Source organism: Pseudophryne corroboree, chromosome 1 (assembly GCF_028390025.1).
Source record: "Pseudophryne corroboree isolate aPseCor3 chromosome 1, aPseCor3.hap2, whole genome shotgun sequence".
In the NCBI taxonomy this organism is placed as follows: domain Eukaryota; kingdom Metazoa; phylum Chordata; class Amphibia; order Anura; family Myobatrachidae; genus Pseudophryne; species Pseudophryne corroboree.
In genome coordinates this window covers 446,501,162-446,525,991 of record NC_086444.1, presented here as the reverse complement: position 1 = coordinate 446,525,991, position 24,830 = coordinate 446,501,162, and the positions used below count along the sequence as shown (strand labels likewise).

The window sequence follows — 24,830 nt, the reverse complement described above, 5'->3', positions numbered from 1 at the left end:
AAATAGTATATTTCTCTCTCTCTCTCACGCTCTGTTACCCTTATTTCAGTTATATGGTAGGGCAAAGCCGGCGCTACCCGCTCAGCAGAATCTGCAAAGCAGGGAGGCGCTGGGCAAGAGAGCCGCTCTCCCTGATCTGCGACCCTGTTGCTGCGGGCTCCACTGCACCTGTCAGACTCTGTGACAGGCAGCACTTCACCGGCACCGGCAGAATGAAGCTCCAGTCCAAACCACCCACTGATCTCCTCTCCATTCCTCCCTCCCAGTAGAGTAGAGCACGCAGTGGCAGGAGGGGTTACATAACAGTCTGAAACTCCTTCTGTCCGCAGGGGCTGTCTAGTTTCAGTTTCTGTTCCTGCTGCTGGTGATTTAAGCAAGGAACAGTTCTCCCTGCACTCGGGTTTCTGAGCCGTTCCCCCTCTACATGCTGATGCACTTGTCTGGGTTCAGGGCAGCCCAACACAACAGTGAGTTTAACTCCTTAAAAACCTTGTTCTCTACAGAAATTTTATGAATCCTTCTGTTGCAAGTGTGTGCTTCCAATTTTGTCTGAATATTTTTTTAAGCGGCACTGCTATCGTGGGCATGTATATAAGTGGCACTGCTACCGTGGGTATGTGTATAAGTGGTACTGCTACCGTGGACATGTATATAAGTGGCACAGATACCCTGGGTATGTGCAAAAGTGGCACTGCTACCGTGGGCATGTGTGTAAATGGCACTGCTACCGTGGGCATGCATATAAGTGGCAGTGAGGAAAGGCTCTGCCTCATCTGCCTCACCCCACCGCACGTCACTGAGTGGCACAGATACCGTGGGTATGTGTATAAGTGGCACTGCTACTGCGGGCATGTGTATAAGTGGCACTGCTACCGTGGGCATGTGTATAAGTAGCACTGCTAACGTGGGCATTTACATAAGCGGCAGATACCGTGGGTATGAGTATAAGTGGCATTGCTACTGTGGGCATGTGTATAAGTGGCACTGCTACCGTGGGCATGTACATAAATGGCACTATTACCATGGGTAGGTGTATAAGTGGCACTGTTACCTTGGGAATATATATAAGCAGCACAGATACCGTGGGTATGAGTAAAAGTGACACTGCTACCATGGGCATTTATATAAGCAGCACTGCTACCGTGGGCATGTATATAAGTGGCACTGCTACCATGGGCATGTATGTGAGCAGCACTGCTATCGTGGGCATGTATATAAGTCGCACTGCTATCGTGGGCATGTATATAAGCAGCACAGATAAAGTGACACTGCTACCTTGGGCATGTGTATAAGCGGCACTGCTACCGCGGGCATATGTATAAGTAGCACTGCTACCGTGAGCATGTGTGTAAGGAGCACTGCTACCGTGGGCATGTGTATAAGCGGCACTGCTACTGTGGGCATGTATATATACGACACTGCTACCGTGGCATGTGTATAAGTGGCACTGCTACCATGGGCATGTGTATAAGTGGCACTGCTACCATGGGCATGTGTATAAGTGGCACTGCTACCGTGGGCATGTATATAAGTGTCACTGCTACTCAGGGCCGGCTCCAGGCATGTTCGAATAGAGCAACCGCGCAGGGCGCCACCCTTAATGGGCGCCGCGCGCTGGCGCCGCCATATTCGGACCTGGAGCCGACCCTGTGCAGCATTGGCCGTGAACTCTTGTGTGCACTATGCGTGCTGAGTGGCGCCGGTGTCTAACGTCAGATGCTGGCACCGCGCTGCGTGCATAGCGCACACAAGCGCTTTGGAGGCTGCCTGCCCGCACCCGGACCTGCCCCTGCTGCATCCGCCCGCCCGCATCCGGACCCGAACCCAGACTTGGACCCGAATAGCAGTGCTCCTCCCCCTCCCAGCGCCGCAGGTATTTTTGGGGGGGGGGGCACATTTATGGATGGCACTGTTTGGGGGCATTTATCTGGCACTGTGGGGTCACATCTGCACTGTGGGGGCATTTATCTGGCACTGTGGGGGCATTTATCTGCACTGTGGGGTCACATCTGCACTGTGGGGGCATTTATCTGGCACTGTGGGGGCATTTATCTGGCACTGTGGGGGCATTTACCTGGCACTGTGGGGGCATTTACCTGGCACTGTCGGGGCATTTATGGCACTGTGGGGGCATTTCTGTATCTGGCACTGTGGGGGCATTTATGGCACTGTGGGGCTATATCTGGCACTGTGGGGGCATTTATGGCACTGTGGGGGCATATCTGGCACTGTGGGGGCATTTCTGTATCTTGCACTGTGGGGGCATTTCTGGCACTGTGGGGGCATTTCTGTATCTGGCACTGTGGGGGCATTTCTGTATCTGGCACTGTGGGGGCATATCTGGCACTGTAGGGGCATTTATGTATCTGGCACTCCTGGGGGGCATGTCATGTGTAGCTGGCACGGCTGGGGAGCATATCATATAGTGATCCCGCTAGGCGTCTGTGGCTAGGCAATGTGTCGAACGTGCTCTGCCTGGCGCAAAGTGTCTAACGTGCTCTGCCTGGCGCAAAGTGTCTAACATGCTCTGCCTGGCGCAAAGTGTCTAGGAGGTTCTACCTGGTGCAGTGTGTATTAACTGCACTACTGTGTGGTGTAATACGAATTGCCACTATTATGTGGCCACGCACCTTCCCCACGAAGCAACGCCCCTAAATTTTTGCTGCGCGCCTTCGGCGTGCACTATCCATGCTTTGCCATGTAGGTAGATGAGCACCAAGCATTACAGTTAGTACATCATTTTGCACTAACTTAAAAATGTGCCCTCCCTGTGATCAGCACCCTGCCCTAAAAAGTGAACACTATCATGTGTAGCTGGCACTGCTGGGGGGCATATTGTGTGTAGCTGGCACTGCTGGGGGGCATGTCATGTGTAGCTGGCACTGCTGGGGGGCATATCATGTCTATCTGGCACTGCACATTATGTGTATCTGGCACTATACTGGAGACATTATGTGTATCTGACACTATACTGGAGACATTGTGTGTAAGGAACACTACTGTGGCTGTTATGTGTAAGGCTGCTAATTGTGTGCGTAGAGGGGGTGTGAAAATATATTTATTTATAGACTAATAATATGAAGTTATGAGGCCACGCCCACTTTTCCAGAGGCCACACCCACTTTCCTGGAGCTCGCTCGCCTTCGGCGCGCGCATGGTGGGAGTGTGGGGGCGCTTTTACATGTTCTCGTTCAGGGTACTAGTAGGCCTGGAGCCGGCCCTGCTGCTACTGTTGCCATTATTATGTGTATAAGCGGCACTGATATGGTGGGCATGTGCATAAAGGGTACTTCTACTGTGGGCATTATTATTATTATTATTACTACATGCGGTGTAATGACAATAAGATTGTGCTACTGTGTGGCATACTTTGAATTGGGTTTCTATTGTGTGGCCATGCCCCTTCCTTGGGATACCACACCTTCTTTTTGAAGGCGCGCGCTGTCCCTTTATTAAGTATTGGAGAGAGGGCGCAAATTTATAGTTTGCAGGGAGGCACCAAACACCCTAGCACTGACACTGTGGTAGGGGATAGGATTTGCTTCTGTTTGTGTACATATGTTATGATTGCCAGCAGTGCCGTCAGTAGACTTTTTAGCGCTGTGTGCAAGAAATGGCATTGGTGCCCCGCCCCCCCATTATGCAAAACAGGGGCAGTGTGTGCGCCGCAGGCGCACAAAAAATATAGGGGCATGGCTTCATAGGGAAGGGGTGTGATCACACAATTATACCAATTCAGTGTCACAACTGAGGGTTTTGGCTGACAGGAGAAAGCCTCAGTTGTAGGGGCTGAGAGGAACTTAAACCGGTGAGGTTTAATCAGACCCCTGGACATGTAAGTGTTAAAAGGAAACCCGAAGGTGTGACCATGACAACCAGGTAAAAGTCAAAATAAAAGTTTATTAACAGACTCCGTGTAAACAAACAGCATTCAAGGTAAATAATGGCAATGATAAATAATATGATTCCTGGAGCACTCTGACCATGAAATGGTTACACAGGACACTGGTAGGTTAAGAACAGTTGTTAAAGTCCTTAGATGGAATAACCTTACCAGGCCTGGCTGTAGTAGTGAAGATATCCAAGGAACATGCCAGTAGATGGAACAGATGAAGCTGGTAACTTGAATCAGCTGTTGTAATTGCTGGATGGAACCAGCCAGGTGGTAAGACACGGAGTGGATGCGGAATGGAATCAGCCAGATGATAAAGTCACTGAATGAATGCTGGGTGGAACCAGCCAGGTGATGAAACACGGAGTGAATGTAGTAAGATGCTAGGGAGCGTGGAAACAGAGGAGTTGAAGGATGATTACCGGTGGTAGATGATACTGCTGGAAGCAGATGAAATAGCTGGAAGCTGGAAACTGGAACAGCCACGGAGGACTGCAGAGTCAGGCTGCACCGCAGGATGGTAGGCAGGTGCGGGTCTCTTTAGTGGATGCTGGAGACAGGAGCTGGAACCTGGAAACACAACCACAGGAGAGAGACTGGAACAAGGTATGACAAACAAAGCACTGACCATTTCCTGGCCCAGGCACAGGATACTTATACCTGCAGCAATGCAGGTATTGGCTGGGCAATTATGCAGATTTCCAGGCAGTGGATTGGAGGAACTGAAGCATGTGATTAGATCCAACATGGCTGCGCCCGTGTTAGAACTTGGAGGGAAAACTGGCTTGGGAAACCATGTAGAAACATAACTGTAATGGCGGCGCCGGCCACAGAGGACAGGAGACGCCAGACTGACAAATGTATGCTGAGACTCGTGGATGACAACGGAGGCCGCGGCAGGCATGGAACACCACACTGACAACCTGCACCTATAACACAGGAGCGGCGGCGGAGGCCGCGGAGAACGGGAGACGCCATGCAGGATTCAAACATGGCGCCGCTGTGACAGCATCTCAGCGTGACAGGAGGAATGTGCAGTATGTGGACACAGATGAGATCCGGCCTTGGAACGCTGAGCGAGCCTCAGGAGACATCTGAAAGGCAGGTAATGGCGTACAGATAGCCGGATCGTGACAGCACCCCCCCCTTTAGGAGTGGCCCCAGGACGCTTCTTAGGCTTTAGAGGAAACTTCGAGTGGATATTCCGGACCAAGGCAGGAGCATGGACATCAGACGCATTGGTCCAAGAGCGTTCTTCAGGACCATAGCCCTTCCAGTCAATAAGATACTGCAACTGACCGTAACGGAAACGTGAGTCCAGAATCTTGGCCACCTCATACTCGATTCCCCGTTGAGTCTGAACTTTAGGAGTTGGAGGAAGTGCAGAATGAAACCGATTCAGGATCAGCGGTTTCAACAGGGAAACATGGAATGTCCTGGGTATTTTCAAGAAGGGAGGTAACTGGAGTCTGTAAGCAACAGGATTGATGACTTGTTCAATTTTAAAAGGACCGATGTAACGAGGAGCAAATTTCATGCTGGGAACTCTCAACCTCAAATTCTTCGTGGACAACCATACTCGATCACCCACCTTGAGAGCAGGAACCGCTCTACGCTTCCTATCGGCAAACTTCTTGTACCTAAATGAGGCTTTAAGCAGGGCTGCGCGGACATTCTTCCAGTTGTTTGAAAACTGACGCAAGGTGACATCCACTGCTGGAACAGAAGTTGCTGGAAGCGGTTGGAATTCTGGAACCTTACGGTGAAATCCATAGTTGATGAAGAATGGTGTTGAGGAGGATGAGGAATGGTATTGATTGTTGTGGCTAAACTCGTCCCAAGGAAGGAGTTGAACCCAGTCATCTTGGGAGGAAGACACATAAATGCGGAGGAAGGCCTCCAAGTCCTGATTCACCCTCTCGGTTTGACCATTGGTCTGAGGATGGTAAGCTGTAGAAAACTTTAACTTGACTTGGAGGGCTTGACACAAACTTCGCCAAAATTTGGCTACAAATTGTACTCCACGATCGGAGATGATCTCTTCAGGAAGACCGTGAAGTCGGAAGATCTCTTGGATAAACACTTGAGCCAACTTGGAAGCTGACGGAAGACCGGTGAGGGGTATGAAATGTGCCATCTTGGTGAACCGGTCAACTACCACCCAGATGGTATTAAACTTGTTGCATATAGGCAGATCTGTAACAAAGTCCATCGACAAATGGGTCCACGGTCGACTGGGAACAGATGATGGAACCAGTTGCCCCGCAGGCGACTGGCGGGGGTCTTTGTGTTGGGCACACTTTGGGCAAGAGGCAATAAACTCCTTGACGTCCTTCTTCAGAGTTGGCCACCAGTAGGACCTAGAGATAAACTCGAGGGTTTTCTGAATGCCTGTATGTCCGGCAAAACGGGAAGCATGGGCCCAATGCATGAGCTTCTTCCTCAACACCGGCTTCACAAAACTTTTCCCTGGTGGGGGCGTAGAGTCCATCCCTACCGTGGAGAATGCCAACGGATTAATAATAGGATGCTTGTCTGAAGACTCTGACTCGTTTTCTTGCTCCCAAGAGCGGGAAAGGGCATCGGCCTTGCGATTCTGAGAGCCCGGACAGAACTGGAGTTTAAAGTCGAACCTGGAAAAGAAAAGTGCCCATCTGGCCTGACGAGGGTTAAGACATTGTGCGCCTTTCAGGTATAAAAGATTCTTGTGGTCGGTAAGTATCGTGATTGAATGAGAAGCTCCCTCCAACAGATATCTCCACTCCTCTAGAGCGAGCTTGATGGCTAGCAACTCCTGGTCGCCAATGGCATAGTTGCGCTCAGCTGGGGAGAACTTCCGGGAGAAGAAACTGCAAGGATGTAGATGGCCATCTTTAGCCCTCTGGGATAACACCGCTCCTACTCCAACGGAGGAGGCATCCACCTCTAAGATGAAAGGAGAGTCGGTGTCGGGCTGTTTCAGAACTGGTGCAGAGATGAAATGTTGTTTTAGAAGATGAAAAGCTTGCGTAGCTTCTTCAGACCACTTGGACGGGTTAGCACCCTTCTTGGTTAATACAGTGATAGGCGCCACAATGGTGGAAAAGTCTCGTATGAACTTTCTGTAATAATTGGCGAACCCTAAGAACCTCTGGACCCCTTTGAGGGTTAAGGGTATCGGCCAATTCTGGATTGCTTGTAGTTTCTCAGGATCCATCTGTAGTCCGGAACCGGACACGATGTAACCTAGGAACGGAATGGATTTAACTTCAAAGACACATTTCTCCAATTTGCAATAGAGATGATTGACACGGAGACGGGACAGAACCTCCTTTAACCAGAAACGATGTTCCTCCAGATTATTGGCAAAGATGAGGATATCATCTAGATAAACCACGACATGGCGGTATAAAATGTCCCTGAAGATCTCATTCACGAAATGTTGGAAAACAGCTGGAGCGTTGCTCAATCCGAAGGGCATGACGAGGTACTCATAATGTCCATCACGGGTGTTAAAAGCGGTCTTCCACTCGTCGCCCTCACGGATCCGGATGAGATTGTAGGCACCCCTCAAATCCAACTTTGTAAACATGGTTGCTCCGCTGACTCTATCGAAGAGCTCTGTAATCAAAGGTAAAGGATACCGGTTCTTGACGGTAATGTCGTTCAGACCTCTGTAATCGATGCACGGTCACAGACCACCGTCCTTCTTCTTAACGAAGAAGAAGCCTGCGCCAGCTGGAGAAGAAGAAGGTCGGATAAAACCTTTCGCCAGGTTCTCTTTGATGTACTCCTCCATGGAGTGTGTCTCAGGCAGAGACAACGGGTAAGTTCGGCCTCGAGGTGGAACCTTCCCTGGAATGAGATCAATTGGGCAGTCCCATTCTCTATGAGGAGGAAGGATATCAGCAGAAGCCTTACTGAACACGTCCGTGTAGTCTTGATATGGAGGAGGTGGAACATCAGACGACCTGGGGAAAAAAGAAGAACAAACAGGAAGCACTTTGGATAAACAAGTCTTAGCACAGGAGGGACCCCATGCTAGTATTTGCGTAGTCGTCCAGTCAATCGACGGATTGTGGAGACGGAGCCATAGAAGGCCCAAAACCACTGGATGTGTGGCTCTTGGAATCACTAGGAAGGAAATAAATTCTGCATGAAGAACTCCCACTCTCAGACGAACTAGTAGAGTCCTTAGAGAAATAACTGCGTCGAAAATCTTGCTGCCATCTACTGCAGTTAAGGAGATGGACGAAGGAAGTCTCTCGGTGGGTAGGGACCACCGTTTAACATAAGCTTCGGTTATGAAATTCCCAGCTGCTCCGGAATCAAGGAGGGCAATGACGTTCCTGTAACGTTGAGCAATTTGGAGCGAGACTGGGAGATTACAATCATGAGGAGATGGAGAGGAGATCATTACTCCTAGCCGGCCTTCTCCTTGGCGAGCTAGGATTTGGAGTTTCCCGGACGTTTGGGACAAGCATTCATAATGTGAGACGGAGCTGCACAATAGAGACAGAGAGACTCAGAGAAACGTCTTCGGCGCTCAGCGGGAGATAGACGGGAACGGCCAATTTGCATGGGCTCATCCTTGGATGGAGACGGTTGACGAAGAGGAGGAGCAGAAGATTTTGGAGCAGACGATCTTCCTCGCTCGGTTGCTCTCTCTCTGAAACGTAGATCAACCTTTGTGCAAAGAGAAATTAGCTCATCCAACTTAGAAGGCAAGTCTCTGGTAGCTAACTCATCCTTGATGCGTTCTGATAAGCCATGCCAGAATGCAGCATACAGGGCCTCGTCGTTCCATGCCAGTTCGGATGCCAGGATTTTGAACTGTATGAGATACTGTCCCACAGTACGTGTTCCCTGGCGTAAACGGAGAATCTCAGATGAAGCAGAGGTTACCCGGCCTGGCTCGTCGAAGATGCGCCTGAATGTTGCCACAAAGTCCGTATAAGAGGACAGCAGGGGATCAGACTTCTCCCATAAAGGTGATGCCCAGTCAAGGGCTGAGCCGCTGAGAAGGGAAATGATATAGGCAATTCTAGTACGGTCACTGGGAAAATTGCCAGGCTGAAGCTCAAAGTGGATTTCGCATTGGTTAAGAAATCCCCTGCAGAACCTTGGAGATCCGTCACACTTTGCTGGCGTTGGGAGATGAAGACGTGGAATGGAAATGGGTAAGGAGGGTGGGGTTACAACTGGTGTCACTGTAGTGGACACACCGGACGTGCCAGGTCCACGAAGGGTTGTTTGAATCCCATCCAGCCGCGTAGAGAGATCCTGGAGACAGCGGATGATGTGGCCTTGTGCAGCGTCCTGGTGTTCGAGTCTGGCTGCCAGTTCTTGCATCGGCCTAGCCGCTTGATCCTGGTCTCCGGCTGGATTCATATGGTCAGTGCTTACTGTCACAACTGAGGGTTTTGGCTGACAGGAGAAAGCCTCAGTTGTAGGGGCTGAGAGGAACTTAAACCGGGGAGGTTTAATCAGACCCCTGGACATGTAAGTGTTAAAAGGAAACCCGAAGGTGTGACCATGACAACCAGGTAAAAGTCAAAATAAAAGTTTATTAACAGACTCCGTGTAAACAAACAGCATTCAAGGTAAATAATGGCAATGATAAATAATATGATTCCTGGAGCACTCTGACCATGAAATGGTTACACAGGACACTGGTAGGTTAAGAACAGTTGTTAAAGTCCTTAGATGGAATAACCTTACCAGGCCTGGCTGTAGTAGTGAAGATATCCAAGGAACATGCCAGTAGATGGAACAGATGAAGCTGGTAACTTGAATCAGCTGTTGTAATTGCTGGATGGAACCAGCCAAGTGGTAAGACACGGAGTGGATGCGGAATGGAATCAGCCAGATGATAAAGTCACTGAATGAATGCTGGGTGGAACCAGCCAGGTGATGAAACACGGAGTGAATGTAGTAAGATGCTAGGGAGCGTGGAAACAGAGGAGTTGAAGGATGATTACCGGTGGTAGTGGATACTGCTGGAAGCAGATGAAATAGCTGGAAGCTGGAAACTGGATCAGCCACGGAGGACTGCAGAGTCAGGCTGCACCGCAGGATGGTAGGCAGGTGCGGGTCTCTTTAGTGGATGCTGGAGACAGGAGCTGGAACCTGGAAACACAACCACAGGAGAGAGACTGGAACAAGGTATGACAAACAAAGCACTGACCATTTCCTGGCCCAGGCACAGGATACTTATACCTGCAGCAATGCAGGTATTGGCTGGGCAATTATGCAGATTTCCAGGCGGTGGATTGGAGGAACTGAAGCATGTGATTAGATCCAACATGGCTGCGCCCATGTTAGAACTTGGAGGGAAAACTGGCTTGGGAAACCATGTGGAAACATAACTGTAATGGCGGCGCCGGCCACAGAGGACAGGAGACGCCAGACTGACAAATGTATGCTGAGACTCGTGGATGACAACGGAGGCCACGGCAGGCATGGAACACCACACTGACAACCTGCACCTATAACACAGGAGCGGCGGCGGAGGCCGCTGAGAACGGGAGACGCCATGCAGGATTCAAACATGGCGCCGCTGTGACAGCATCTCAGCGTGACAGGAGGAATGTGTAGTATGTGGACACAGATGAGATCCAGCCTTGGAACGCTGAGCGAGCCTCAGGAGACATCTGAAAGGCAGGTAATGGCGTCCAGATACCCGGATCGTGACATTCAGGTTATGGTGCACAGTAGTCTCCATTATTTAAATTACGCCACACAGTAGCGCCACTACACCAGGTAGAGCCCCTTGTACACATTAAGGCAGAGTCCACCTTTTACACATTACGGCAGACAGTGTCCACCTTTTACACATTACGGCAGACAGCGTGCCCTTTTTACACATTACGGCAGACAGCATCCCCAGCGTCAAGTGAGGGCACGGGCACAGTTATTTACATTGCTTTTCTGGAATTCCAGACTTCTACTCTCTCTCCCTCTATACATTATATATATATATATATATATATATATACACACACACACACACACACACACACACACACATATCTAATATATATATATATATATATATATATATATATAACAGCAGAGGAAGGGATTCATTCTATATACAGCAGTCAGGGTCCGGGGCAGCCAGTGCTGCTTGCTAACACTTTCCTCCTCACACGGGTATACAGTACACTGGCCCCCTCACTCCTCACTGTGATCATCAGTCATGGCATGAAAGGAAGGGTTAGAGTGCATGGTGAGAAGATAGAGGCGCTATGCAGTGCCGCCTGTGTCCATCCCAGCTGGTGAACTGTAATAGCCCTGTCTCTTTTTTACCTCCCCTCCTCCTGGCTCTTCTGTATCGTTTGGGCAGCTCCTGCTGCCTCCGTGGATCTTCTCTGCCTGGCTCCCGCACACACAGTCCCCGTTTTGGCGCTGCACAATCCGAATTTGTGTGGACTGGTCAACAGGGGCATTGACGATGCTGCGGCACAGCCGCACAGTGGAAGGAGAGGGATGGCTCTGAGCAGCGCCACCACCTATAAGTGCGATGCTGCGGCTCCCAAGTCCCCCTCCCTCCACATATTTCTCTCCTTCCTCCGGCACTGCTGCTCCTCTCTGGCAGCTTGTAATGAGTCAGTTTGACTCATTACAATGCTGCTGAGTAAATTAACGGGGGTGCGGACAGTTGCGCCCCCAGGGTGACCATGCTGTGTGCCAGGCACACCTGGCACACACGTAGTTACAGCTCTGATTGCCAGCCACCAGCACTGGTTTTGCCTATAACACTAACTATAAATATTTTGAATTGGTCCTGGACCACCAATCCAAGGCACACCTGCAAGTGTCCTGAGGCACCCCAGGTTACAGTTTGAGAACCACTGGTCTAGTGTGTACCCAGCATAATTATTGCAGCTGGTCTGTGGGTTACAGCTCCGAGATCCACTTCTGGAAAAAATGCAACAATGTAATTTGTGTGACAAACTGCAGACATTAACACTTTCTGTGACTGCTGCACAGGGATCACACAACCTCTATTCATAGTACTGAATTCACTTAGGGGTGAAGTTCTCACCCCACAAAGAAGTGCAAGTATATACCGCACTTACGGTACTATTGGATTTGCAGATACTTTCTTGCAATACACTATATACATAGAAACATCGATTTTTACTGCAGCCATTAGAGTTAGTTTAGGAGTATGGGTTAGGGTCAGGGCCAGCAACAGAAATCTTGGGGCCCAGTACACTGATATCTCTGGCACCCCTCAACCTCCCTTAACTTGGCAGAGGGGATCTTTTAAAAAAAATAGAGCCTTCGACTCAGCCTGTCAGTGAGCCCGGCAGGTGGTTTTCATACTGGGCTACCCGGCTCTTCGGTGCTGGTGGCAGAGACATACATAAAAGCCCGAGCGCAGTGACATGCATAATGATCGCAATACAGTATGGACCACAGGGACTGGATAAAGGGATGCGGTAAAAGGACTGGGGAGGGTTTAGGTGGCCTGTTAATTGTTTTCCTGATTAAATTGAGCAGCTGGAGCATACACTTTAAAAAGCAATATTGGCACTGTGGCCCCCTTTATTTCTGTCCTTAATTCTTGGGGCCCCCCTGAACCTCGGGGCCCTGCACAAGTGTCCCCTTTGTCCCTCCTTGTTGCCATGCCTGTTTAGACATTACCTATGGAGAAGCTGCAACATCCTAGGACACGCAACTGCACAATGCATCACCATTATATTTGAGTGTGCCTTGGCAATATTTAAATCTTGTTCAGTGCACTGCGAGTTGTAAAAGGTTGAAAATCTCTGTGCTACAGTGTCATCACCATGTTGTTATAAAAACACCCCAAAAACTCAGAAAGACGTGCATTGGGGGAGGGGCTGCTGGAGGGGCCCAGTAGGGGCACTAGTTTGCGAACCCTCCCCAGTATGCCCTTGCTGTAGCCAATGGAAGGGGTGCCATCTTCCCAGTGATCTATTCGGGAAGATGGCGCCGCACATACAAAGCAAAGACTCTGGCACAGCTCCTGATTGGCTGCCGGTCCACGATCTCTAATTGGCTCATGAACTGGCGCCTGATTTAAGATACCCGCACCTCCGCTGGAGACCGGACTGAGGAGCAGGATAAGCGTGTGCTGCACTCTCCTGCTCTCACTGCAAGCAAGGTGGTCGGGCTGCTAAAGGTCCCCTGCCCGACTCCTGCCCGTGGCCCGCAAAAGGATGCGGTAGGGGAGGCATGCGGCCCACGGGCTGCGGGTGTGACACTCCTGCACTAGAGTATCAGAATTAGCTTCACGGCACCCCTAGGCCAAAGTTTCTTATTGAGAAATTCAGACATAAATATAAAATGAAGTCAATTGTGTTTATGATATGTCATCCTTAGGTTCAGTTATGTGGTGAGGGACTGGTTTTGCCAATTTAATTAAGTATAAATAATTTAAATTGGTCCTGGACCACCAAACTATGGCACTACTGCAAGGTCCCCCTAACACCTCCCCCCCTCCCCCTTTCCCGGAGCACCCCAGGGTGTCACGGCCCCCAGTTTGGAAACTACTGCCATAAAATAAACTTTTTTTTGAACTACATGTAATACACCTTAAATCTCAGTTCCTATAAGGTTTTAAATCCTTGCATACAGTAAACTACACATATTTGAAAATCCTACACCAGGCACAAGTAGTCATTCAGGTACGTTGGGTATGGTTGACCGGCAGCCGGGATCCCGGTGGTCAGCATACCAACGTCGGGATCCCTGGCTGCCAGAATGCCGGCAGGGGGGCGAGTGAAACGAAGCTCCTTGTGGCCTCGCAGCGTTCTCCACATTGTGGGCTTGGTGGCTTGCTGCGCTCGCCACAGTTTCTATTCCCACTCAATGGGTGTCATGGACACCCACGAGTGGGAATAGTCCTCGGCCCCCTGCCGGCATTCTGGTGGCCAGGATCCCGGCGGCAGTATGCTGACCTCCGGTATGGTGACTACATCCCATTTAGATGACTATGTGGGAGTTTTATCATTATTATCCTATTTGTATGTAAAAAGTGTTGAAAGGGGAGAGCACTACTGTGCATATTCCACACTGTTCCTTCAGGGAGGCTTCACTCCCTGTACCAAGATGGCTGCTGACCAAAAATACTGCACATAAGTGCGGCGCCATCTTGTCAATGTCTTAGAGCATCACAGTGGGAGACAGTAGTTTTTCACTTAAATCCTCAGAGACCTGAGATTATCAGAGATCCATAACACTTCCAGTGATCCTGCACTGCTATCTGTTGCATACATTAATCAGCTGGGGAGCCGAATGACACCCCTCTCGTCTCAACCTCCGCTCAGTGAGAACCAGTGTGTAACAGTGATTATGTGGGATTCATATAAATATTTTATGCAATTCACAATATGAGCTTACCATCTTCGGAGTGTTGGAGAATTATTATACATTTTTATTTTTTATTTTTTGGTCAGATATAGTTTTTCTTAATTATTATTATTTCAAAATGTGACTGGACCCTCTTTTGTCAATTTCACCATAGCTCACTTTAAAATTTTTATATAAGAGAAAATTATCTAAAAGCAATTATAGAGTAAGACCATTTTCCTTACTGTGTAAGCTGCAGAACTAGGAGTCCTGTTATTTGCTTTTTATTTTACCCTTGTATGCCTTACTGCCATGTTTTGCTTATCGCACAGTGTAACCTATGTAGTGCACCCAACATGGCTGCCTCGCCTGGTACTCTCTTGTGTAGAATAAACAAAACAATACATGGTTCTGAACTCTCCTAATATATTTGTCTCCCCAAATATGTGTCATTTCTTCACCTTTTGAGAGAATTTATTATTAGACAACTTCAAGCCAAATATATTTAAAAAATAAATGTCTATTTTTATTTTAAGTAAAATTTAGGCACTTCTTCTTCTTCTTCTTCGTCTTATGATGATTATTATGATTATTTTGTAATTATTCATATTATTATTTACTCTGCATTCTAAAATTGGTCCAGTAATCTTACAAACTTGTCCTATAAGAGGAACAAGATGGTGGGAGCCTCATGACTCATGAAGAGTCATCCTTCAGCACTCAGGAGAGGAAAAACCCCCTTGTGGAGGAAACCTCTGGGGACCCATGGCTGAAGGACTGCCCGTCCTCTAGGCATTAAGAGACCATGCAGAGTTTGTGTTAGGGTCTCCTGCTCTGTGCTGCCACGTCGTCATGGCAACCGGGAGACAAGTGCTAGCGGAGTAACCTGAGCGTAGCTGATACTCCGGTTCGGGTCTTTTGCTGTGCAGTGGTTACAGGCTCTGTGCACGACAGGGGATCCGGTGCTGGTTTTTGTGCTCACAGTCTGTGAGGTCTGAGTGGGGCGTGGACAGCACCTGCTATATAAACCCTCTTCTCAGGTTAGGCAGATGCTGCTGAATCTTTGTTGGTTAGTCAGTTCCTGAAAGCTAGCTAGTACTGTGTAAACTTTGTATTTGTTTGTTGCTTACTGCAAATAGGCCTTGGGATTTGGTATTACACTCTGCCAATCCAGACCTAGCAGTAAGCCTGGAGTCAGTCGTTTAACCTGCTGGGGTTCTTTTGCTACTCTGTGAACCTAGCAAGTTTGCGGCTGTATTCTCAGACTTGCCTGCCAAAATCCTTTCTCACTGTGCAAGGTGTTCAGGTGTCAGTTTAGTGGCAGTAAGCTGAACCAGTGCACTGCAGGTGAGGACTAGGATTGTGGAGACTCTCCTTGTGTCTATTATTCCATCTCTGACCAAGGAGTTTACTGCCACACCCGTTGGTAACCCTTTAGGGTTTTGATGTTGCCCTTAGCAACAACATTTCGGGTTCTCTACGTATTAAATCACAACATCTCGCTTCTTTCCATCTGAGCATTCCTAATACTAGGGAGACACCCAGTTTCTTAGCCTTTGGGCTTCTCTGTTTACTTTGTGTTTATTTTGTTACCCTATCACCTTCTATGTATGTAATGTCATATTCCCCAGTCTGTCTGTGAGTTCATTTGTTTTGCATCCCTCTCCGTTCAGACACCAGTACATTCCTGCTGGCACTGGTGTGCATAACATATTCAGCAGCCTAATACTCCTGTTGAAATTTTGTGGGAATATGGAGCATACCCCTCAAAATACTTTGCAACAGGTGGTCGATCAGGTGCAGGTCCTGACTCGACAATTTAATGATTTGTCCATTAAAATGCACACCTCGCAGGCCGCTGGCGGAGCTCCCGCAGCAGCAGTGCCTTCAGGGGTTAAGGAGCCGAAAGTAAATCTCCCGGATCGTTTTTCTGGAGATCGCTCGCAGTTCTTTTGTTTCAAGGAGAGCTGCAAGCTATATTTCCAGCTTAGGCCTCAGTCTTCTGGGTCGGAGATTCAGCGGGTGGGCATAGTGATTTCCTTGCTACAAGGAGACCCACAGGTCTGGGCATATGGGTTGCAGCCTGACTGTCCGTCGCTTAAAAGTGTTGATGCTTTTTTTACGGCACTGGGCATGTTGTATGATGACCCTGACAAGACGGCCTCAGCCGAGGCTCAGATTTCGATCCTTAAGCAAGGGCAAAGGCCAGTTGAGGTTTATTGTACGGAGTTTCGGAGGTTGGCCCATGATACCCAGTGGAATGACCCAGCCCTGAGACACCAGTACCGAAGAGGTCTTTCTAACCAGTTAAAAGACCAACTGGTACAATATCCCTTGCCTGATAGCTTGGATCAGCTCATGCAGTTATCCATTCGGGTGGATAGACGGCTGAGAGAGCGCAGGCTTGAAAGGGAGACCGAGGTTTCCTTCTTTCCCAAGGGAACCTCAGACTCTGAGGAATTTTCCGAGGAGCCTATGCAGATTGGGGCTACCCGCCTCTCCTCGCGTGAGAAGACGCGGAGGAGACAGCAGGGGTTATGTTTGTACTGTGGGAATAAAGGTCATGTGGTAGTATCATGCCCAGAAAAGCCAGAAAACTTCAGGGCCTGAGGGTGATGGGAAATATCCTGTCAGGCCAGAAGTCAGAATTTCCCAAGAAGACTTTTATCATTCCGGTGACCTTGAAGATCCTCGGTCAAACTGTCAAGACTGAGGCCTTTGTGGACAGTGGGGCCGACGGGGTTTTTATGGACCGCCAATTTGCCCTGAAACACTCTGATCCCTTAGTACCCTTGGCATCGGAAATTGAGATTTGTGGGTTAAACGGGGAACCATTATCCCAGGGTAAAATTACCTCTTGCACTAGCCAGATTTCTTTGTTTATTGGAGCCACACACTCTGAAAAATTGTCCTTTTATGTGACTGTCTGTACTTTTGCCCCATTGGTGTTGGGGTTACCCTGGTTAAGGGCCCACAATCCTCAATTTGACTGGGTCTCTGGGGAGATTCTTAGTTGGGGTACTGATTGTTTCAGGAGTTGCTTGAGCCTTCCAGTCAGGCTTTCGCAGCTAAGTTTGCCAGGATTGCCAGGATGTTATGCAGATTTTGCGGACGTGTTCTCCAAAAGAGTTGCAGAGGTACTACCTCCACATCGCCCCTATGACTGTGCCATTGATTTGTTGCCGAATGCTAAGCTTCCCAAGAGCAGGTTGTACTCCCTGTCACGTCCTGAGACTCAGGCTATGGCAGAGTACATTCAGGAGAACTTGGCTAAGGGATTTATCAGACCTTCACAGTCTCCAGTTGGGTCGGGGTTCTTCTTCGTGGGTAAAAAGGACGGTTCGTTGCGACCCTGCATCGACTTCAGGGAATTGAACCGTATCACGATTAAAAACTCATACCCACTGCCTCTCATTTCGGTCTTGTTTGACCAGCTTCGTACTGCCACCATTTTTTCTAAGATTGACCTACGCGGTGCGTACAATCTAATCCGAATAAGAGAGGGGGATGAATGGAAGACTGCCTTTAATACCCGCTCAGGGCATTATGAATATTTGGTGATGCCTTTTGGGCTCTGTAATGCCCCGGCAGTCTTCCAGGACTTCATGAACGATGTGCTCAGGGAATATTTGGATAGATTCTTAGTTGTAAACTTAGATGACATCCTAATCTTCTCCCATTCCCTGGAGGAACATCGGAAGCATGTACACTTAGTCCTCCAGAAACTCAGAGACCACCAGCTTGGGGCGAAGCTGGAGAAGTGAAAATTTGAAGTTCAGCAAATCGCATTTCTAGGATATATTATCTCCCCAGAAGGTTTCCAAATGGAGGGTTCCAAGGTACAGGCAGTCCTGGATTGGGTGCAGCCCACTAGTTTGAAGGCGCTTCAGCGTTTTCTGGGCTTTGCGAATTTTTATAGACGATTTATCGCTGGATTTTCGTCTATAGTGGCGCCCTTGGTGGCACTCACTAAGAAAGGGGCGGATGTTGCTCACTGGTCTTGTGAGGCCAAAGCGGCTTTTGCCCGTCTCAAAAGGGCATTTGTCTCGGCCAAGGTGCTGCGACACCCAGATCCAGAGCGTCCTTTTGTGGTGGAGGTGGATGCCTCTGAGATGGGTATTGGGGCAGTGCTCTCTCAGATGGGGGTGTCTGATAATCGCCTTCATCCCTGTGCTTACTTTTCCGGTAAATTTTCGCCCGCCGAGATGAATTATGACGTGGGTAACCGGAAATTGTTGGCTATTAAGGATGCACTCGAAGAGTGGAGACACTGGCTTGAGGGGGCTAAGTTTGTGGTCTCAATTCTCACCGACCATAAGAATTTGGCATATTTAGAGTCAGCGAAGCGCCTCAATGCCAGGCAGGCATGATGGGCTTTATTTTTTGCTCGCTTTAATTTTTTGATAACATATCGCCCTGGGTCCAAAAACATCAAGGCTGATGCGCTCTCGCAGAGTTTTGCTCCAATCCAGGAGACCACCGAGGAGCCATTGCCCATTGTGTTCCCATCATGTATTAAAGTGGGCATTACCCAGGACCTCTTGTCATTAGTCCTTAGAGCACAGGAGCAGGCTCCTCCAGACCTTCCGGTAGGTCTTTTGTTTGTGCCTCCTAGGTTAAGACAGCGAGTGTTCCTGGAATTCCATGCCAAGAAGTCGGCAGGTCACCCGGGTATTGCCAGAACTCGGGAGTTGCTATCTAGGGCGGTGTGGTGGCCCTCGGTGGCTAGGGATGTGGATCAGTGGGTTCGGGCATGTGACATCTGTGCCCGAAATAAGACTCCTAGAGGGGTTCCTGTTGGCCCATTACATCCACTCTCTATTCCATCTAAGCCATGGACCCACATTTCAATGGATTTTGTGGTGGACTTGCCCAAATCCTCGGGGATGACAGCCATCTGGGTTGTCGTTGACAGGTTTTCGAAGATGGCGCACTTCGTTCCATTGGTTGGGCTGCCATCGGCCAGACGCCTGTCTGAATTATTTATGCTGCATGTTGTGCGCCTCCACGGGTTGCCACTTGATGTGGTCTCTGACCGCGGATCCCAGTTTGTGGCCAAATTCTGGAGGGCATTTTGTTCCGATCTCCAGATTTCTGTCAGCTTGTCGTCAGGCTACCATCCGCAGTCTAATGGGCAGACTGAAAGGGTGAACCAGTCCTTGGAGCAGTTCCTCAGGTGTTATGTCTCCAAGTGTCAGACTGACTGGGTTGCTCATCTGTCCATGGCGGAGTTTGCCTATAACAACGCGGCTCACTCTGCTACAGGGATCTCTCCCTTCCTTTGTGTGTATGGGCATCATCCTAAGGCCAATTCTTTTGACCCCCAGGACTCCACGCCTGGTGGTTCCTCTGTGGTTTCGGTCCTTAGAGGTATTTGGAGGAAAGTGAAGAAAGCCCTTGTGTCTGTGTCATTAGTGACCAAAAGGGTTTTTGATAAGCGGAAAAGACCCTGCAGCTTCAAATTAGGAGACTTCGTCTGGTTGTCTACCAAGAATTTGAAGTTGAGACAGCCATCTCATAAGTTAGGCCCCCGGTTCATCGGTCCTTATAAGATCACTAGGGTTATCAATCCGGTGGCATTTCAGTTAGATCTACCCCGTTCTTTGGGTATCAATAAAACATTTCATTGTTCCCTTTTAAAACGGGCGATTAGTAATCCTTCTTCCAGTGGAAGACCTTCCCCTCTTCTGATACGTGGCCAGAGGGAGTTTGTTGTTGAAAGGATTCTTGACTCCAAGATGGTTCGGGGTCGGCTGTCATTTTTGGTGCACTGGAAGGGGTATGGCCCGGAGGAGCGGTCGTGGGTGCGCAGTTGTGATCTTCATGCCCCCAGACTGTTACGCTCTTTCTTCTCGCAGTTCCCCGATAAACCCGGTGGTAGGGGTTCTTTGACCCCTCGTCAGAGGGGGGGTACTGTTAGGGTCTCCTGCTCTGTGCTGCCACGTCGTCATGGCAACCGGGAGACAAGTGCTAGCGGAGTAACCTGAGCGTTGCTGATACTCCGGTTCGGGTCTTTTGCTGTGCAGTGGTTACAGGCTCTGTGCACGACAGGGGATCCGGTGCTAGTTTTTGTGCTCACAGTCTGTGAGGTCTGAGTGGGGCGTGGACAGCACCTGCTATATAAACCCTCTTCTCAGGTTAGGCAGATGCTGCTGAATCTTTGTTGGTTAGTCAGTTCCTGAAAGCTAGCTAGTACTGTGTAAACTTTGTATTTGTTTGTTGCTAACTGCAAATAGGCCTTGGGATTTGGTATTACTCTGCCAATCCAGACCAAGCAGTAAGACTGGAGTCAGTCGTTTAACCTGCTGGGGTTCTTTTGCTACTCTGTGAACCTAGCAAGTTTGCGGCTGTATTCTCAGACTTGCCTGCCAAAATCCTTTCTCACTGTGCAAGGTGTTCAGGTGTCAGTTTAGTGGCAGTAAGCTGAACCAGTGCACTGCAAGTGAGGACTAGGATTGTGGAGACTCTCCTTGTGTCTATTATTCCATCTCTGACCAAGGAGTTTACTGCCACACCCGTTGGTAACCCTTTAGGGTTTTGATGTTGCCCTTAGCAACAGCATTTCGGGTTCTCTACGTATTAAATCACAACATCTCGCTTCTTTCCATCTGAGCATTCCTAATACTAGGGAGACACCCAGTTTCTTAGCCTTTGGGCTTCTCTGTTTACTTTGTGTTTATTTTGTTACCCTATCACCTTCTATGTATGTAATGTCATATTCCCCAGTCTGTCTGTGAGTTCATTTGTTTTGCATCCCTCTCCGTTCAGACACCAGTACATTCCTGCTGGCACTGGTGTGCATAACAGTTTGCCCAGACCACCCGCCCACCAACTAACCTTGCCTAACCCAGTCATCCCTTCTGTTGCCTCAAATCTGCTATTTTGACATATTTACCCAGCTGGAGAAAACACATCTACACGTCAATGGTGAGAGAGTGAAGAAAGAGAGCAAGAGATGAATGGGAGTGAGAAGGGGGGACACAGTCATAACCACCATAGCATTCATTTCTGATGCAAACAGGGATAACAACTGTACAAATGTAGCCCTTCTTGTCGTGGCTACATCTTACCGCAATTGCGCCTTGTTAGGCGCGACCGCACCGTATATGTCTGGACGTGTGTGCCCATTCACATGGATGGGAGCGGCAAATGCCGCAGCTCGGCATGGCTAGGCACAGGCGCGCATAGCTGTGCCGAGGGTGCACGTTTATCTCAGATGTAGCCATGATCAGCATGGCTACACCTCAGTGGTGTGCGGTGAGGTCAGTGGCTGGTGAGGCACTACAGCCATAATGTCCGCCGATTCCTGCCGATGACCCCTACTGCCGCCGAGCCAATGCCTGCTACTGCCCCTGAGCCAATGCCCGCTGCCACTGCCAATGGCTTACAAACTCGCCCACCATCAATTGACCCAGCCCTCCGCCACTAATTTGCATCTCAGTCCGATGCCGCCAATGCCCACTGTCTGCCTGCTCATCATACTTGTGATATATTGTACATTTTTATAGAAAAATAAAAATTAGTGTTTGGGACTGGGAAGGGAGTGGGAGGAGGACATGAATGCAATTTTGCTGTCCAGGGCTTCCATTAACTTAATGGAAAAGGGTCTGAATGGGTTAAAAAATAAAAAAAAAATGCATGAGATCCCCCCTCCTAAGTATAACCAGCCTCGGGCTCTTTGAGCCGGTCCTGGTTGTTTAAATACTGTGAAAAAAATTGGACCCCGTTCCCCGTATTTAGACAACCAGCACGGGCTCTTAGTCCAGTCCTGGTTACAAAAATACGGGACAAAAATGTAGGGGTCCATCGTAACCAGCACCGGGCTCCACTAGCCAGGGAGATAATGCCACAGCTGGAGGACATATTTATGTAGGTCCCTGCGGCCGTGGCATTACACCCCCAACTAGTCACCCCTGGCTGGGGTTCCCTGGAGGAGTAGGAACCCCTTAAATCAAGGGCTCCCCCTCTCCAGGCACCCAAGGGCCAGGGTTGAAGCCTGAGGCTGTCCTCAGCACCCCTGGGCGGTGGGTGCCGGCTGATAGCCATAAGTGTGTCAAACAAATGCATATTGTTTTTTGTTGTGGAACTACAAGGCCCAGCAAGCCTCCCCCACTTGCTGGTACTTGGAGAACCTCAAGTACCAGCATTCAGGGAAATAACGGGCTCGCTGGTACCTGTAGTTCTACAACAACAAAAATACCCATATAAAAACACAACACACACACACACCGTGAAAGTAACAATTTATTAAAACACACTTATACACTCACACATACTTACCTACCTACATCCCACGCGGATCAGGTCCTCTTGTCCATGTGGTATCTAATAGGGATACCTGTAAAATTGAAAATTATATTTACAATCTTTGTTCTAATCCACAGGAGGGGAAAAGGAGAGAGAGAGACCTGGTTATGCTGCTGCCTTGGAGGAAGGAGCCGGCAGGAGTCCCTAACCTGGTTATTCTGCTGCCTGGGAGAAAGGAGCCAGCGGAACACGAAGGAGAGGGGAGAGCCGCTGAGAGTTATTCTGTTGCCTGGGAGGAAGGAGCCGGCGGAACACGAAGGAGAGGGGAGAGCTGCAGAGAGAGAAAGAGAGTGTACCTGACCTGGTTATGCTGCTGCCTGGGAGGACGGAGCCGGCGGAAGACGAAGGAGAGGGGAGAGACGCACTCAAGACGCTGCCACTGCTATGCACGTCCTTTGCCCCGTACAGCACTGCCAGTGACAGCCAGATGCAGTCACTGTGAGTGCTGCAGCTGCTGCCCAGTGACCAATCACAGTGACAGGGGCGTGCTTTCAGATAGGCTGAAAGCACATCCCTGCTGTTCTATGGAACTTGGGCAGGTGCCGCTTACATTACTTGTTTCAATGGGCTTTTACAGCCCTTTGCTTGGCCCCACCCCCTGCCCGCCCCCTGCTTCCAGACGATTACAATGCACAGCGGGAGGCACCGTTCTCGGTGCTGCACAAATGTATTTAAACAGCCATTTACAATATAAAAAAAATTGACATAATATAAAAAATATACTTATGACACAGAATATATGTCATAAGTATCTTCTTTGTATTATTTTAATCAGGAATGACAGGGGAGGCGCTGCCTCCCCTGACTGCACGTCCCTGCTAGTACACCTGTATATAGTATTGGATAAAAACAAAAGTAATGATTAAAGCACAATATAATTCTTTTACATCTCTTTACATTAATAGAATTGGATCAGCCTGCAATAGTGGCACACTGGGATTTAAGCAGGCAGAGAGAGAGAGTAAAGGATTTAATTTGCAACATTATAGGCTCACCAAACAACTCCAAGGAGATGTCATGGGTGCAGCGCACATAAATGATTTAATTAGGAACATTATAGACCCATCTAGACAGCGTTCTTCAAATATCTCCAATGGCCCATTTGCAGCCGCTTGTGGTTGTTAGGTAACGGTACTGTCCCAGCAGGTGTGAGATTTTGTTTATATCCAATACTATGCTATCCCAAAGGTCATAAGTCATATATTATAATAGTCATGCTAAAAGTCTGCCGACAATTCGAATTAAGCTGCTCTTATCTTTGTCCAGTCACTAACCTTCTACCAGTGTGCTATGCCCGTGCCAGGCCTCTGAGGCATATGCAAGAGACAGCAACAGCAGAGCCCTGTATAGGCAGTTGCCATTATGACATCACAGCATGACCTCACACACCCCACCATACCGGCTAAGACTGGTTATTTCTGGTTTGAGGCCCTTGTTGTCTATTATGAAAATGTTTTACAGGAAATAGCGCATAATTCTGTTCCAATCAAAATGAGGGAATACTTAGTCCTTTAGTCCATTAAATACAAGGATGTAACCCAATTTTCTTTTTATCGGTTTCTCATTCATATATGGAATGCATCGTCCGTCAAAATGAAGATCCTCAAAAGTAAAACCAGAAAACAGAAAGTATAATGTAGTATGTTTGATATTTCTGGAAACACCCTCCACCAAAGAGTATAGCAGGGCCGTAACTAGGTGTGTGCCAGCAGTGCGTTGTACACAGCGCATTTGCACTGAGGGCGCATCCGCTGGTACAAACACAGGGCCGCCAGCGCCAGTAGTGGATTTACCGCAAAGTAATTTAGGCAGGCGCTGCCACTGACAGAGCTGTTTGCTGCTGCCTGCGGCTTAGTCCTGTCATCGTTGTCCCTGCATCCCTCTCCCCTCCCCGGTCTCAGGAGTCAGACACCTGCACGGATTGCCACTCTTTACTTGGAAAACCCACTGACCATACCGACTGTGGACGCGCTATCTCACAGCCAGGGCCAGATTTACCGCTCAGCTGGCCCTGCTCAGGAGGTCACCCGGCTGCTAGCGACTGGAGAGGATTGAGGGATCTCCGGACTGCTAGCTGCAGGGCAGATTTGTGTGGTCACTGGGCTTCTGCAGGAATGGGGGGAGAAGTCTGGTGGGGGGAGAAGTCTGCGCAGGATCACTTAGCTGGGGATGAAGTGAACTGTGAACCGCAGCAACTCTCAGAAGTGTGATGTGGGAGCTCCCAGCCACAGTAAGATGGAGCGCAGCAGAGTATATGCTGGAGGAAGCAAGGAGTGCTAAAACACCCACGATCAGTCAGCAGGGGCCAGGGATTGGGAGATGGAGT

The 24,830-nt window shown here is 49.1% G+C and overlaps 1 protein-coding gene across 1 annotated transcript in view; it reads left to right on the top strand.

The window, feature by feature from the left end:
- Window positions 1–448: 448 nt before the first annotated feature.
- The window catches only part of SLC7A7 (solute carrier family 7 member 7), a 153,022-nt gene continuing 128,640 nt past the window's right edge, over window positions 449–24,830 (top strand). Inside the window, exon 1 of the mRNA XM_063913543.1 lies at window positions 449–467. The gene's annotated coding sequence lies outside the window, so the exon portion shown is untranslated. The remainder of the gene's footprint in view (window positions 468–24,830) is intronic.